Genomic DNA, 17,587 nt, shown 5'->3' with positions numbered 1-17,587 from the left:
CTCTCGTTTTCCTGTTATGATATCAATGTGCACCCAGCGCCAGCCTCAGGTATCCAGCCGTAAAACAGGCGTCACTTTGATTCCTTTAGCACTATCGTTGTCTTTTTCCAACTGAACTGAAAAAAACGTAATCAACCTGACCTGTATTTGGCTGCGGTGGGTATGAAATTCCTAATCCTTTTACCCCAGGAATAGTTTTCAACTATTTGTTCAATAATCAGACCAGCATGGTTCAGGATAAATGGATGTAGTGCAAATAATTGGATGTTTATTGAATTAAACATTATTTATCAGTCCAGAATCGTTTCACCCTGCGGCAACACAAAAAAAGAGCCCGAAATGTGATAAAGACCGCACACTATGAGTCTCTGTAAGAGTGCAAACCAGATTGCAGGTGCAATTTATATGGAATTTTCTATTTGAGGTGGATTGAATAGGTTGTTTTTAAAGATTTGATCAGGTGTTCAGATTTCTGACTTTCAAAATTAAAGTCTGACCGACAAAGTCATGCAATGAATTACTGGGGACTTCTTCGCTTTAGGGAAGGAAATTAATGAAAGACTAAAGCACTAAAAACACTGAGGCTAGTTAATTTGGTGAATTGGTTTATATCAGTCTTTGTGCATTTAAATGGATGTGTATAAACTTTAAAGCATTCAATCTTGTTATTTGATCAGGCCCTCATTGAACTGCCACTGTGTCTAATTACAGTGTTAACGCCTACAAGTACGCAGTCTGAGGAACCCCAGTGACAAAGAGGATAACTAACTCGGTATGTATTTTTCTGTGTTTGTGTGCATCGTGCATAGTCAGAAACTTACTGAATTTAACATTAATAAATATGGTACAGGTGCCTTTTCCTCCCTCTCACTCACTCTCTCACACACACACTCATTCACACACATACACATACCCAAACAGAGGAATCTCCCTCATGTGGAGGTGGCCATGGGCCAAGAGAGGTGCGTAAAAGAGGTTTTCCATGCAGAAGGTAGTCCACACAGGTGTGACAGAACGACCTTTTAATCACACATCTCACACATCAAGATTAACGAAATGGTACAAAGAAAAAAAGAGTGAAAGTACATACCGTACAGGCCAAGTGCCAGAAAACCCATTTATCTTATCCAGTGAACATGTGCATGTCTCCTTGTCAAATTTTTATAGCTTTGATTTACTGTTTGACACATTGTGTTCTCACAAGTTGGCCCGAGATTAATCAAATGATGATGTTAGAGAGGAGAGGGTGCTTTGATTTTCCATCAATAACTACAGTGTGTTAACTATAGGGAGACTCTATCCACGATTCTGTTCACTTCTACTTTGCCTCTACTTTATCTAGTACAATTTAGGCAATATAAATGATCATAATAGCCATTGAGATGTTTGTTTTTTATCCCACCATTTCTCCACTCTTTCCCTTTGTATAGTTTTACATATCTGATTTGCAAATAAAAATGTGTCTCTTTCAGTTATTTTATTCAGATGAAGTCAGGATGTCAAAAAGAATAAAGAATTGTTTTGTTTATATAGATGTATCAAATTAAAGCTAAAAAGGAAAATATATTAAGTACAAAAATATCACTCAAAACAGACTTTTGTCACTAATAAAATGATGATATGAAACGAGATGAAATAATTATTTAGTTTTGGTCTGACTGGATAAATCTCACTGATCAACAGTTTGTTAAGACTGCAATATTAACAGTGACAGTGGAAAGACAGTACACATTTCACAGCTCAATTTTGCAGATTGCAGTTGAAATATGATGCAAACAGTTTACCAACAGGATCACATTCAGACTTGACTCCAGTTGTAACAACCAAAAAGAGTTTAACCATTTGTGACAGCAAATGGCTCAAAATGGGAGGGAAACGATGAAATCAATGCACGCTTAGACCCCGTTTACACTGAGTCACTACACAGGTCTTAGGCCGGATCGGTTATCAAAAAAGGAAAGTAAATGCATCCAAGAAGCACATCCAAATGCTCAAACTGCCTCAGTGGTTCTAGGTGGATGTCGAAAAAGGTGTAAAAAATGCATCCATCTCTCCAAGATGCACACATAATCTTTACTCCCAACTACGTCAGTAAGCACTCTGTGGAAAAAAGTCCCTGTATCTTGTGATAATGGCAGCTGAAGTTACTGTACACTGAAGTTATACTGAAAGTAGCTGCCATTCTCCTTTTCTCAACAAAAATTGTATATGCAAGGGAGCAGCATGAATAAATACTATTCAGTAATGTGTTTGTGTTCATGGATAGTTGTTAGCTATAGGCAGCTAAGCTGTTATTGTTGTAACTAAACTGTTAACGTGCAGAAGTTGCTCTCCTCTGGCCACTACCAAACAGCTTCAGGTACATTACCACCATCCTCTGTATTAAATCTCATTTTATCTGGATGCCAGACTCTTGAAACAACAAATAAATGAGGCCTTGGATATTATGCGCTACCCCATCATGATAACCTGCTCTGTTTATCGCAGATCCACTTCACGATCAGTCGCCATGCCAAAATCAGAGTGATAATCGGGCTTTGACAACCTGACCTCTTTTTTCACTCACTTTATTTCAAGGCTTATGGTATAATCACTACGTTTTTGCCAGGAAATTCATATATTGTTATTTTCAGGATAGTTTAGGCTCAAAAAATGTAATCAGTTGGCATGTGAGTGGCCCTACACTTGCTTCGACACAATTTCCATCCAGACTGCTAAAACGAGTAGATCACTTACTTATCATTCTTTTTGCATTTATTCCATAGTTGATGGTGTAGAGAGAAACCATGGGGGGTGTGAGAGTCCATGGCTGGAGGCGGATGTTATATGCGGTCATACGATATGCTCCTAAATAGTTTGGATACCAGGACACCCCAGTTATTTCCTTCTCAGCTAAGAACTCCAGCTGAGACACATAACAACAATAATTTACTCCAAATGGGATCCAGTTCTGGGCAAATGTTTGTACCTTTCAACTTAGCTGAGCCGTCCTCACCGAAAAAGTGTGTCGTATCGTCCGTGCAAGCAGCTTATTATGACCCACATGTATGTTTGTAGTTAGGACGTGACCTCTAGTGGCCGTGGTATTTAAGACGGGAGCAAAGGAGGTAGTCGGGTGACGTAGTATAAAGAGTGACAAAGTCCGCGTAGGGAGGAGGTCGTGGTGGATGGATGTGTCAGATAAAGACATACAAGACTTCCACCCAGGAGACTGCTGATATTGTCCCGTGTGAAACCAAAAGACAACACGTTGAGTTATTCTAAGTTATGAAGTTATTTTAAGTTATGACGTTATTTTAAGTTACAGAAGTTACATAAATATATATGTAACCTCATCACATACTTACTAGGTCTATCAAACTTACTAGGGCTATCAAAGTTAACATGATAATAACGCGTTAATGCAAATTTGTTTTAATGCCACAAATTTCTTTAACACATTAATGCAACTTAAGAATTTTAGGCTAAACCTAAGTAATCCATTGGTACCAACCATGTCATATAGCTTGTCGCCAAGGAAGCTAAATAACGCTCCGAACTTGCACTAAATTTTGGCGAGGAAAAACTGGCATGGCCATTTTCACCAAGTAGTTTTGTTGCCTAAAGTAGTTTAGTTTCACAACGTTAACGACGTGTTTAAAACTGCCACGCGTGACCGTTTCACAACGTTAAATAGAGCAGCCATATATATTGTTTTGGGAGTCATTATCAAACGACCTATTCTGTCGTTAGGTATGAGGACGTGTTGAATTCAGCTGATGAAAAGTCACTAAATTGTCATTTTTGTGACATTGAGAAAGTGTAAAAACCACGCTTGACAGCTGGATGCAAAGTACAACTAATCAAGCCCCACACCTGCTGCGTTGGTGCTCCTCCCTCAGGGCAGGTAGTCTGGGGGCAGGGTTGGAAACCGACACTATCACGGCTCAGAGGCTGGTAATTCTCCTGCCAGCTATTTTGGCTGGAAGCCAGTCTGTTTTCAATCCGTCTGATCTATTGTAAAACTACTTTAACAAAATATGTGGTTCTGAACAAACTTGCTGCTGCTGCCAGTTGACAAAAAAATATAATAATAAAACCTCATGATAACCGCAGAGTTGAGTGGTTATCATTAAAACATTTTCTGCTCAGTCATATCCATAATAACTTTAATATCATCAGATCAAAGTAATGAGATTAACTTGAACCACAGTGGTTACTTCAAAAGACACAGTCAGACAATCACATAACCTGCTTTTATAGTTTGTGGGCCTGATATCAAAGGGTGCTATGTAAAAACGTGCGACGATGTTTGGAAGTGAAAACACACATTGGTTGATTAATTGGTTTTCTGGCATGCAGGAGAAAGAAAACACGGCGAACCTCCTCGTTCCCTTCCTCCGTGCAGCACCTGGGTCTCAAATGTCAGACCTGTTTCACCTGGAACTGCAGAGAGAGCAAACAAACAGTGTGTGGGTGTGTGTTTGTGTGTTTGAGAGAGAGAGAGAAAGAAAGATTCTTTTAGAAATGCCATATGAATTAGAAAACATGTTTCTGATAGGAAATCTAAAAGTGTGGTCAGTTTTTGCAGGGCAGTAAATGCAGTATCTCATTTCAGGCTGAATTTACACTTGAGGTCACTTTGAGCATTGTTATATGACGTAACAGCAGCTCAGCGTACAATAAAGGGAATTCATTTGCCCCTCTTCTTCTTCTTCAATGGAAATGCCAGCAAACTTCACTTTTAGCTCAATCTGCAGCCAACATCCCCAGTGAAACCCACAAAAAGCTCTTTACATGAGTTCATGTTACAGTAAAGATAAAACTCTGATAAACTCAGTAAAGTGCTTCTTGGAACAGGCCCCAACATCTCAATATCAAGTGAGCTGCATTCAGATTAGAGCTGGTAAACATTTTAATTTGTATCAAGATATTGAGAAGTAGTAGATCTATAAGAAGAAGTAGTCTCTTAACCACCATTTCCAGTAGAAACCGACTTTACAAAGTGCTTCACAATTCTGGCTCAAATGTAAATAATCCGAATGATGACATTCATCACTCATAAATAATTGAAAATGAACTTTATAAATGCATCTGCGATTGACAATTTACAGAATGCTGTGAAGCCTATACAAATTGTGCTACCTGTCTCTCAACTTATATTCAATCTCTTCCTCATTTCCAGCCCGTTCTCATTCCCAGTGCGTCAAATACCGAGGATTTGTCACGGCAGTCGGCGTGTGACACCGCCGCACAAGGCACCCTTTAGCACCAGTATGAGACGCACTGGGCGTTCCATTAACTTCAATGTAAACCCATCTGCGGCAACAGTAAACGCTCAGAGAAAGTGTGCTTGGAGTGACTGTGGTGACGTAGTTTAAAGAATGAAAAATACACACTACGGATGGGCGGAATGGGAGTTGGACGGGTCCAACAAACACAAGGCTTTCATCGAGAAAACCCTGTTTGTGTCCCGTGCGTTACGTTCTACTTTCACATTACAACCAGTTGTTTGTTCGTGTACTGTGTTTACAACCTTCAGTTTCATTTTCAATTTACAAACGTAATAGTTTTAAGCCCAACCATGTAGTTTTTTCCTAAACCTAACTTGGTTTTGTTGTTTAAACCTAAAGTGATGCCATGGGGCAGTATGTGAGGAGTTGAGATGAGAACGTTTTGTCATTTCACCCACTGTTATTTCAGCTAAAACCGCGTGTACGCCTGGTTTGAAGTATGCGCTAGGTGTGCACATTGTTAAATACCAGTTTATGTGAGCATGGTTGTTGTGCGTATGCATCGTTTATACATCTGACAAATTAATTTAGAATACATATAACAGGTCTGACAGATGTAACTGTAAGTGGCCTATCAGGCCTGCACGTCTAACCTGCTATACAACAGAGAGACTGGAGTTTACGCAAGACGTCAGTCAAAAGCATGAGTATATACACACTAATGCAGTACATTCAAGCATGTCCAGTTGCATGCACAAACATACGCAGTGCTTGCACACAAACACAATCAGCCAGGTGGTGTTGAAGAAGGGGTTGGTTATTGTCTTAGAGGGAGGGGTTTGGCTCTGTGACTGACAGGCCATTAGTTATCAGGGTTTGGTCAGTCGTGTTGTTGACTGACGTCAGAGTGAAGGAACGCACCTTGTGCTAAATATATCACACACCTGCTTTCACACACATACACACACACACACACATGAAACATGAACTTTGACCTTAAGCAAACACCATACCTGTCCTCCCATCAGACACACAGAAGAGCACATGGCACATTGCACAAACTGCACTGCATCAGGAAACATGACTTTAACTTTATACCAGATATGCTCGTTTACAATCGGCAGATGAAACTTTATTGGCTGAATAGTTACCTCTGGCGGATCACACTTCATTTTCAGTTTAAAACTCTGTATAGCTCAAGGTGTCATGAATCAAAATTTCAGCTGTAAATGATTTTTGTGTACAAGGTCTCTGAGAAATTGTGAAAGAAAGGAATCGATGTACAGTCAGTCAGAAAGAAAATCTGACATCTGTCCTTCAAACAAAAAGTCATCTAAGTATTTCAAGGCGCTGTGTCAAATTCCTCTTGTTCTGACAACATTGTTCAATCATATTCAATTTCAGCTGTTTTCACTTATTAACAACCTTTTGAAATGTGCAATTCTAAAGAAAGACCAAAGGCTTCGTACACTCTGACAGGACCCTTTCTGCTCTTCTTTTGTACGTATAAACACAAGAATAAAGCAAATGGTTGCTACTGTGAATGATTAGGTAAATCTAAAATGAGGGCTTGAATACAGTAAAACAGAGGTAATGTGATTCCTAAAGAACACTTGCAAAGAGACAGTGCAGGCAAATAAAGAAAACAAAGTTGGGGTCGTCTCTAATTTGAATTTTTCATTAATCTGAAATAATTTAGTTTATCATTTAAATCCCAGATGCAGATTTTAGATGCTTACTTATTTGTAAATATATAACATTTGCCATTGAGTTTCAATCACTTAGGATTTCAGATGATCACAAACCTCACATGAAACTAAAAGGTTAGAGTACATGCGTTTCTAGTGAGGTGCCACATGTCTGCATGAGCCTGCATGAGAAAAGAAAATCTTTAAAATAAGAACCTCTACTGTGTGAAATCCACAACACATTGATACTATACAATGTAGGTCAGAAAAGCGGCCCAACATGTGTTGGCGTAACTGGATGCGACATGCCGCGACAGAATACACCCCTGTGCTATTGTCCAGCCTCAGAAAAGTAGTTGCTCGTCCCGGCTACCTTGACTTATTCTGTGGTCTTGTAGCTGTCACAATGGAGAAACTGTTTGTTGAGGGAGAAAAATACTCTACGACCCACAACCTCTCCACATATTAAACTTTTGAGACTTTAAAAAAAAGAGACAGCAGGGAAGATTTACCTCTTTATGTGAAGGTTGAAGTGAAATAACAGTATGAATCCTTTATGTTCTGCTCCATATGCTGCTGTGTATATTTTTGTTGACGTGTAGCACCACAATGTTTGCTGAGAGTGTCACATGACGTGTTTTGGACTCTACACTGCTTCTCACATTGTGCAGGTGATTTTGTGGTACATATACTGCACTGCATTACAGCCTAAAACTGGAAGATGGATCTGCATTCCTAAGTTTTTTAGTTTTCGACTCTATAGAACAAGTTAAAACAACATTAAAATCATGTTTATCTTCTCTCTGCTTGTGGTTTGTGTGTGTGTGTGTCTGTGTGCAACGTCGTGACATGACCACGACCTAAAATGACATGCTGCCACCACAGCTGGTGTGTGTGTGTTTGAGAGACAGAGAGAGATGAAGAGAAGGTGGATTATTGCAGGCAATGTTTCTGTAAGTTATCAATAACTTACCCGGAGCGCTGCTTTGTCAATTTGTCTCCCACCCGCCCAAACCCGCGATATTTTCTCCTAAGTTCACCCGAACCCACCCGAAATGCGGTTCAACCCGGTTCTAGGTTGAATCGTGCATCACTACTGCCGAGCATCAGACAAAGAAAGTTAGCAACTAGCTTGTAGTGAGGCATTTTGCCCCCCAAGGAGTTAGTGGAGCGCAAAATAAATGTAAAAGAGGAGTGAATATTGGACTTAAATTCATGAAGTGACCAGAAACATGACTCTAAATGATTGTAAACACATGAACCAGTTTATTTTTATATGGTAATAATATGTTAATCATTTCAGCTCATTCCACTGCCTTCAAGTGGTCACAAAAAACAATCGTTGCAGCTTTAAGACAAATGGATAATGAACACATATGGATCAAACGGAGGAGGAAAAGATGAAGTACAGTATTTGTAACAGGAATAAAAAAAAGCATCTCAATTTAGAGAAAAAGTATACCGTGTGTTCTCATATGCCAACAGGGATTTATACCAAGTGCAACAATTTAATTTGAAAATGGTCCATAGGTGCTGCTGTTGGATTTCATGGACAACATTTAAATGAATTCAAAATTATGCCTCAAGTTTTACATTTTGGAAACAAAACATGAAAAAAAGCTCCACTTCCTCAATCCATTTAATTTAATATCTGGCCCGGTGCCCGACTGTATTGATAAAAGTTGTCTTTCATGTTAGCAGTTGACGTTAGCATGATGAACAAGATACAGACACAATGAAAACACAGCGCCGCAGCCGAACACTGACTGAATGGTGTCGCCGTGACAAAGAACTCAACACACAAATGTTTGCTGCCAGATAGCAGAAAAATAAATGACTTAAGATGATAATGAATGTGACGCAGAGATAGTTTATTTGTTTAAACACACACACATACACACTATCTCCCTCTCACAGACTCACACACATGAACGACACACACTTGATGAGAATAAAACGGAGATAAATGCATACTCACTACAGTCAATTAATAGCATTGCTTGAAATCCGCCATGCAATTACCAAACGCAAAATCACTGCCCTTTAAAGATACGGTAATGGTGACTACTAGCTTTTCTAAAAACAGATAGCAGCGTTGTCTTGATAGATGCCGGGGAACAATACCAAAATCATTTTCTTAATTATCTCCTCTGGAACTAATGTTGCAGATATGTGTGTGAATTAATTATTGGAGCTCGATAGAAGAGAGGGAGCAGCATTATCCGCCAGAATCTTTTCTTTTTTTTTTCGCTCGGCATTCATTAAGGCGAAGGCAACTGTCAGTCACTCGACGAGACAAAACCCTGATTTCCAGAAATCAAATTAGCGCTGAAAACAGAAAAGAGAGGAGGGACGGAGGAATCAACAAAAGACGGCCGAGACCTTATTGTGAGCGTCGATGAGAGACACATCGCAGCGGAGAATGTTTCCCATTTGTCATGTTTCATTTTGTCTTCCGCTTTCTTTCCATACAGTGGCTTTTCTGTAGGCAGCTCTTTCGGGGTAACGCTCTTTAGCAGCTTGGCATTATGAACATGACCTTGTGACTCTTATTCAGCTCTAGCACCTCTTTCTCTCTTGCTGTAATCTCAGTAACCGACTGATTACACTAGGATAGGGAACTCAATGTATGGTGTGATTTGAGGTAGATAGAAATATGTTCAAGGCAGTGAGGCTTTTATCCAACAAGTCCTCCAAATTAAATAACAAAATGCACCATTTGACAACGCTACAGTGAAAGTTTGGTTTAGGGATGCACCAATCCAACTTTTTCAGCCGCGATACCCAGTACTGATGCGATACCGTTGTCTAACTAATGAGCTGTATGTCTCACAGTGTGGAGGTGACTGGGATCATTCTTTTATGTGTAAGGCAACATCAGGCTTGACTTAAGTTTCGCTTCCCTAACAAATAAATACATAGATTTACTGAATTGTTATTTATTATTAAAATAATAAATCTTATACCAGCAACCTGGTCAAAAAAACTCTTCAAAATTAACAGGAATTACAATTGAAATGTAAACCTTTTTAATGCAACAACAATTTGGTCATAAGTTAAACAGGAATTAAAATTCCAGTATAAAATATATATAGTATATAAACTCTAAAACTATCTATAAAATATATATAAAATAATTTATTGGCTCCATTGTCACCGATGGCCATGCTTGTCTATGGTACTTGTGCGGTGAAATTCAGGTTTAATTGAGATTTGCCTTCATTAAATGCTTTGTAGTTACATGGTTCTGGCCTAGGTTGGGCTTAAACAGAATCCTCACCAGTTCATGACAAATTAATTAAGATTCATTAAAGCTTTAATTTCAAGTTTATAAGTGACGATTTGTATGTTTTGGGCTTGATGCCTGTCACCACCTATGCCTGGTAAAGACCAAAAAAGTCCTTGACGGGAAGAAATTTGGAAGATTTATGTTTATTTATTTATTTTAAATCGGTATTAAGCAACATAGCAAATAAAGTACCAATTAACCAACTGTTTGAATTTTGAAGAAAATCTGAATTAATTATATTTTTCTTAAGTTAACATTCACTTCCAACATGCTAATTTGCCACCATACACAGCAGACTTATATTGCTATGGCAAGACAATTATATTATAGGCACAATGAGTAGGATTTTCCTAAAAACAAACAAACAGACAAAACAACGTACAGACTCATAAATACTCAAATCCCTCTTAATCATCACTTATGACCCAAAGCGTGTGTCTGTATCTGCAGAGAACCTGCCCTCTGCCTGTATTCTCTCTTTTCTTTTCATTTTGCTGTGGTCGGGATGTTTCTGGGTGTTATACATAAAATGTAGCGGATCCAAATCGTAAGCACGCATCCAAGAGGAAGCCGCGGAAATGGCGGACACGGCACCGGAAAAACACAAATATAGCGAGGCGAAACGGCAAACGGACAAAGCTCGTTCCAAAACAAAAGTGAATCTGGGGTAGACTTTCACCCGCTGGCGAGCACCATAAACCTCGTTGAGCCAGGGAGGATGGGCCAACTTTGAATGTCGTATTTACAAACTGCAACAGACAAATCCAACTCATTGTGCCTTTAATATCAATTGTAAATTGACCCTTCATGTTTTAGGCAGCTTCTGTCTCTGTGGTGAATGTCATTAGAGCAGGATTTCCAGGTACTAAGCACTAAGGTCCTCCTCTATCTCCCAGGTACACCTGCAGCCAGCCATCGCCAGTTCAGCCCTTGTCAGTTTCTGGTTTCAGGGCTTTCATACATTAGGCTGGGATTTCTCAAGTGCTAAGCCAAGTGAAGGCCAACACTATCTCAGATTTTAAGTGCAGACAGCTCTATCCACCCATTCCCAAGCTAGAGTCTGTCGAGCCTAATTAAACCAGGACTATCTGGATACTCTGCTGCTCTACATTAGTTGAGGATTCCTCCTAAGATTTTACAGTAAGACACCAAGCTGTTAGCTTCCCATTTTAACCCCTTTTCTATCTCTGGATTAGGACTTATTTCTAATATGGCTTCACTTATATCAGTGAAGACAGTTCAAACTCATATCATGTATGTTTTTCCTCTGTATTATTGGAAGAAAGTATTACTACCCCAAACCTCTGGTTATATCCGGTTTATCATCTTTCAGTAGTTTCTAGGGTTGGGGATCACCAGAGGCCTCACGATACGACATTATCCCGATACTTAAGTCACGATACAATCTTATTGCGATTTTAAACATTTTGCGATATATTGCGATTTATTTTGTGTTTTTTCAACTGCAAATCATGCGGTTTGTCAACATCTGTTTTATCTTATAAGATACAATTTTCGCTCTGTTCATCTGAGAGTTTTCATTCATATATCTTGAGGTCAGAGGTCATGGGACCCCTTTGAAAATGACCATGCCAGTTCTTTCCTCACCAAAATTTAGAGCAACTTTGTAGCATTATTTAGCGTTCTTCCCAGGTTGGTACCAAACTTAGGTCTTCTAGTTTCTTCTAGCTTTAAGACTGGGCCCGCTACAACCCCTAAAAGACAGAATAGCGACCGGGCCCGCCCGTAGGCCGTCAGATTGTTAAGAGGTTAATAGTTTATATAATAAAAGATTGATACTTGCGTCCGTGTATCGATAGAATATTTCCACGCAAAATATCACGATACTACGCTGTATCGATTCTTCCCCCCACCACTAGTAGTCTACATTATTCTAGGTGCCACTTGATAAAGATCTGATTTAAAGTCATAGTTAGAATAGCTAGAATATGTGAAGGGATCTGAAGGGTTAAAATGAGATTTATTTGGTAACACTAGTTAAATATTCACCTTCCGAAAGCCTACATTAGCATAGCTAACTTTGATCACCTATACTTATCCCTCTGATGGATATAAATCTGCTTTACTTTCCACCACCTCTGTTCTCTCCTCCCATCACTCCCTCCTCTCCCTCCAACAACAAAGGTCTAGGAAGATACAGAAAGCTTAGTAGGAGTGATTCCTCGACTCCCACAGACAACCTCAGGGCAATAATGTGTGAATGATAATTTCATGCAATTCCAGCATAATGACATTATTGTGGGTAACATGTATTAACAGTATGGAGTCTGTAGGGCCATAGCATTCAAAAGTAGATGTTGTAAAATGTAATGATTTCTGAAGTTGCTTTTTCAGGTGACACATTTTGCACCCAATTAGACTGTTGTCAGGCCTTTAAATAGGTGTTATCGGTCACTATAAGCACCATAGATGTGGGTCAATAGGGGCCTACTACACCTACTAGGTTATAAAAGTGAAAGCGAAACTTAAAAGCAGCACGTTCTAACATGTTGTAAAACTGAATGAAACTGCTCTAATGCTTCTTTAGGTTTAGGGAACAAAATCACTTTGCTAAGTTTAGGGAAAAACATGTTTTGGCTTGAAATAAGTAAACACAAAGACAACTACACGTTGTTGGTTTCACATAGGATGCGAACCCCAGGCTGGTGTCATCCATCGCCCCCGACCTCCACCCCATGTGGACTTTCATGTTGTCTATACTACAGCGCCTGACTACCGCTTCTGCTCCTGTCATAATTACTACGGTTGCTAGAGGTCACTGTGGTATTCTTTTATACCTTCTTTCAGTTATCTATCATGTGAATAGATGATAAAACCTAATATTGGGTGTAGTAGGCCCCTATTGACCCACATCTATGGTGCTTATAGCGACTGATAACGCCTATTGAATAGCCTGACAACAGTCTAATCAGCTGGATTTTCCCAGTCGTGTTCTTTTAATATCCATATTTCCTTCAATAGAAAACATTTTTGGCACAAAAGAAAAGATCTTAAAAAGTCTGAAATTGAAACTAGATTATACTGCAGGCACTCTGGGTTTACAGATAGGGCTAATACAGAAGTAAAAAAACTGTTTGAACCGCAGTTCCCAGAAATCCTGTGAGATGACATCAGTAAAGTGCACACTTGTGCGTATACTCTCTGATGCCGCGTACCAAAGAACACCGCAGTGATATAAAAGGTTTTGCTCGTTTTGGTTTTGTATTTCAGTAAATAATGGGAGACTTAATGGAAACTGTTTTACAGGACTTTGTGTTCACCTGCTGATGTTTTGTCGGAATCTGCGTCATACGTCCTAAATATGATTTAGACCTTTGTAAATAATGAATGCACATAGAGTTTGTTCAAAATTCATGGTGTGACCTCCTGCTCTCTATTCCTGCCCACGCACAACACACAAATAAATATTGTCTAATTCAAACTAAGGATGTTAAAAAGGAGCAAAATAACTTTCAATCATGTTTGGTACAGATGGGGGTCATTCGAGCTGTGGGACAGCGGGGAGCTGACCTGTTCTGGAAACTCAACACCAGGACAAGAACCAGTCTGGTCTCCCGGAGGGCGTGTGAGGGTACGTACACATTGCGTATTACAGTATACAAGCCAATCCATCATAACATCTGTCAGTGCAGCTGCAGGGTAAACAGGATTATCAACAAGTACCCTCCCGTCAATGACTACAGAGCTGTGATAAATCCTCGCGGCTCCCCAACACCTCGCTCGCTCTATCTCTGCCTCTCACACACGCACACACACACACACTCCCATCAGTTTCTCATCCATCACACTGCTCTGTCAGAGTCCAGCCAATTAGGTGATAAGGCCTGACATTACAGGGTGGACCTCTCTTTACTCTGTTTGTGCGAGTGTGACCCTGATCTCTCTGATGTTGTTATCGAAATGCCAATGACAAATTAACGCCTTCACACTTGTGTATTGCGGTCAACAGACACACACACACACACACACACACGTACTGGTCAACATTTCTAATCTGAGGAAAATTAATTACCTGAGTGGACAAACAAGGCGGCCCTCTTCATCTTTGTCTGTTTTTCTTTTCTTCGTATTTTGCTCAGAGTCTAGCTACAGTAGAGGAAAGTAATAACGGCAGATGAGGAACACAAACAGGGGGAAAATAAACCAAAATGAAGGATTTGAGGGTCTTTAAGGCGTGCATGCTCAAACGCCAAAATGAGCCATATCTATAAACATATAGATTCCCTATTATTGGAGCACAAAGCGGCTTCCCACTGCAGGTAGCGAGCAGGATTAACCAGGAGAGAGGAGTGGAAGAGAAAATGGAGTGATAACGACAGGTTCATAAAAAATAAATAAATAAAGAACACGTGTGTTTGGTTGGCGAGCCGCAGCGTTAAATGAAGACATGGAGCCACATTTCCATATGAACGAGGCACAGACACTCACAGTATATGCAAAGCATGCACACAAACTAGAAATACACTCTACAAACTCTCCACCCTCCACCTTACGCACTCCACCTTTCGCACACACACAGTCACCCACTTACCCACTCACTCACTCACTCGCTCCACCTTTCAAACACACTCACGCAGGCACGCACACACCCTCCACCCTCGACACACACCTTCCTCCCCACCCCTTCATTAATACTTTCCTCTCTAAAGCGAAGGAGAAAGCCCTCCAATTATAAGCGACTCCTCAGCAGACGGGCTCAGCGCTGCATTTATTAGGAGCTCATTTGGCTAAGCAGGGCTAAACACAGCGCATCGTGGAGAGGCGGGCGGCGAAGGGGGGCGGAAGAGGAAGATGCACCCTCTCTCTCTATGTCTCTGTGTGACATTAAAGGGAACATCCCTGTATTCTGTCCTAATCCAAACTGATTTGAGATGGCATAGGGGGGTTTGAGAAGCAGCGCTGGATTATTTGTTTATGGTGGGGGGGCCTGGAACGCCTCTGCTTCCCCAGATTTACCATCTTATACCGTCTCGCGGCTCTTAATCGCCTCTCTTCCCCCAAACACAACCCATTTACAGTTCAAAGCGGCAGAGCCTATATCTATCGCCGGCTATATTACGATTAGTATTAATATCATCACCATATTCAAGGCTGAGAAGTCTCGGAGGGGAACGAGGGGAGGGGTGATCACAACAATACTGTTGCTGCCCAAATATGGCGGCTCGCTTTCTGAAAGCATGACCTTAGCGAGGAGACGTCTCTCGCTTTAATCATAACTGCAGCTTTGCTTTGGTTCGGAGGGTTAGAGGTGTTACTCAGCACTTTCAGAGATGGATTTTTCCCCCCCATGTTTGAAATTAGTCGGTTTCCTCTCCGCCTTTCATTTTTGCATCCAGGAGACCTTGAGGCAGAAAAAGTATGGTAAATAATTTGAAAAGCAGGTGTCTGACATTGTAACCTTGACAGCGACACCAACTTTTCTGACTGCAACAGCAGCAGTTTTCTAAATACCACGCAGTTCATTTTTTATTAGTATCTCAGGGTCACTTTACTGTATGTGGAATGCAGTTGTTTTTTTTCTTTTAGTCTGAAAACCGGAGATATACTTTAATTTTTCTGCTTTCTGATGGTCCACTGTTATAACCCACCTTTATACTGTATAGTGGCATTCACACTTCAGTACTTTATTATAACTAATACATAAGCAGGACTCCATGGTCTAACATCAATTTTGGGGGTTCTTTATTGTGTTGAGTAAATGACTGAACAAATCTTTAACACTGAATCCTCAATGTAAACTAATTATGCTGAGTCATCATTATCTCTCTTTACTGGTGAGTGAAAGTGTCTCTGTAAGCTGTGACAAACAGGATGTTAGTTAAAGCTAACTGAAAACCCGAAACAATCATAATGCGCTAACTTTAGGGCTGTAAGAAAATATCACTACACTTTAGTATCACGATATAATTTTTTGTGATACTGTATTGATTCTCCAAAACACTGCATCGATTTCTAATTAACCTCTTAAAAATCCGACAGCAATATTTTACACTGGTAAATCTGACCAGTAAAACTGCGACATGTTTTTAACTGCCCTGGTATTGAATCGGTACTCTGTATCGGCCGATACGCAAGTTCAGGTTTCAAAATCGGTATCGGAATGTGAAGAAATGGTATTGGAACATATGCATGTAAAACCATGTCTCGCAATGTACAGTATTTCATAAATAAAGTAGACATATACCAGAATCCTTTCAAATCCTGCAACTCTCAACCAATCAAGGTTGACTCTTGTTTTCGCCGTGCTCTATCACTGTCCCTTTTAGTTTTTTTTTGTTCTTCGGACAATTCTTTTCTCTTTCTCTTTGCTGATCAATACTGCAGCCACCCATAAGGGAAAAACTAGAATAGAAAATGATATCAGCTTGATACTTGAAGGTTGATTTTTTTACCTAAGAGACAGAGCTTCGACAAAAAAAAAATCAAACTGTTTTCAAAGCTGTCAACTACGTCTTGTGACCTTCCTCTGCAGTTGGAGTTTCTCAGCTGTCATAGAGTTTAGTTTTTATCACGTAACATAAAAAAAAGCATCTCTATGACAACAAACCTGGCCACAATTGAAGCAGAAAGTAATTAACATGGGTCAGTCAAGAACAAGCTTAAAGCACATTAAAAGCACTCTTTGAATGCGGTGTTTGATTGCCTGATCTGAACACAACATTTCCAAATTAAGTCTTGCAATTTATTTCTGGTCCATATCTCTATGGATGACTCCTATTGCAGTCCTCAGAACTTAGCCTTGGGATGAGGTGGAGTAGTAATAGAGAAAGAAAGAAACAGGGGTGAAAGTTCATATTAGAAAAAAAAAACGTAAACAGAGGGAAGTAAGCAGGGAAAGAGGAAACTGAAGACACACAGAGAAACAGATAAAGTAATAGACAAATTCATGAAAACACAGATTCATGAAAAAGTGCAACGTTTCCAGAGAGACAGATAGAGCTGGATGGGGAAGATAAAAAAAAGCAGAGCATAATAATTGCCCTCCCTCTGTGGCACTCTGGTTTTTAAAGTGTGTTTTTACGTGTAGTTGTCATCGTGCCGCACGACGGGCGTCCCTGGCGTGATGCCAAACTCCATCTCTCCTCACCAGGCCCAATAACCACCCAGCTATCTGCACCTGCTCCAATTATTATCCTATTAGCAACAAATACCGCACAATTACCGCTAGAAACCCTCACACCCAGGCCGCCGCAGGCTGTAAAAACCCAGGGAGAGAGAAATTAGCAGGGAGCAGCAACAGCAGCGATCAGACAGCAATTAATCAGCAGAGACACATCTCTCAATGTGGAGAATATAGACAGAAGCCCAACACCTTTAGCTCTAATGGAGAGGGCTGATGAACGGAGGGGAGGGTGGGAAGATACAGATGTGTGGCA

General features: G+C 40.2%; 1 long non-coding RNA gene across 1 annotated transcript in view; it reads left to right on the top strand.

The window, feature by feature from the left end:
• LOC141768589 (uncharacterized) overlaps positions 1-15,765 on the top strand; it is a 59,854-nt gene extending 44,089 nt beyond the window's left edge. Inside the window, exons 3-4 of the long non-coding RNA XR_012594101.1 lie at positions 712-772; positions 13,683-15,765. This is a non-coding gene — a long non-coding RNA (uncharacterized LOC141768589). The remainder of the gene's footprint in view (positions 1-711; positions 773-13,682) is intronic.
• The last annotated feature ends 1,822 nt before the right edge of the window (positions 15,766-17,587 follow it).

The sequence above is a fragment of the Sebastes fasciatus genome, chromosome 5, assembly GCF_043250625.1.
Source record: "Sebastes fasciatus isolate fSebFas1 chromosome 5, fSebFas1.pri, whole genome shotgun sequence".
NCBI lineage: Eukaryota > Metazoa > Chordata > Actinopteri > Perciformes > Sebastidae > Sebastes > Sebastes fasciatus.
This window is presented reverse-complemented; position numbering and strand designations above follow the sequence as displayed.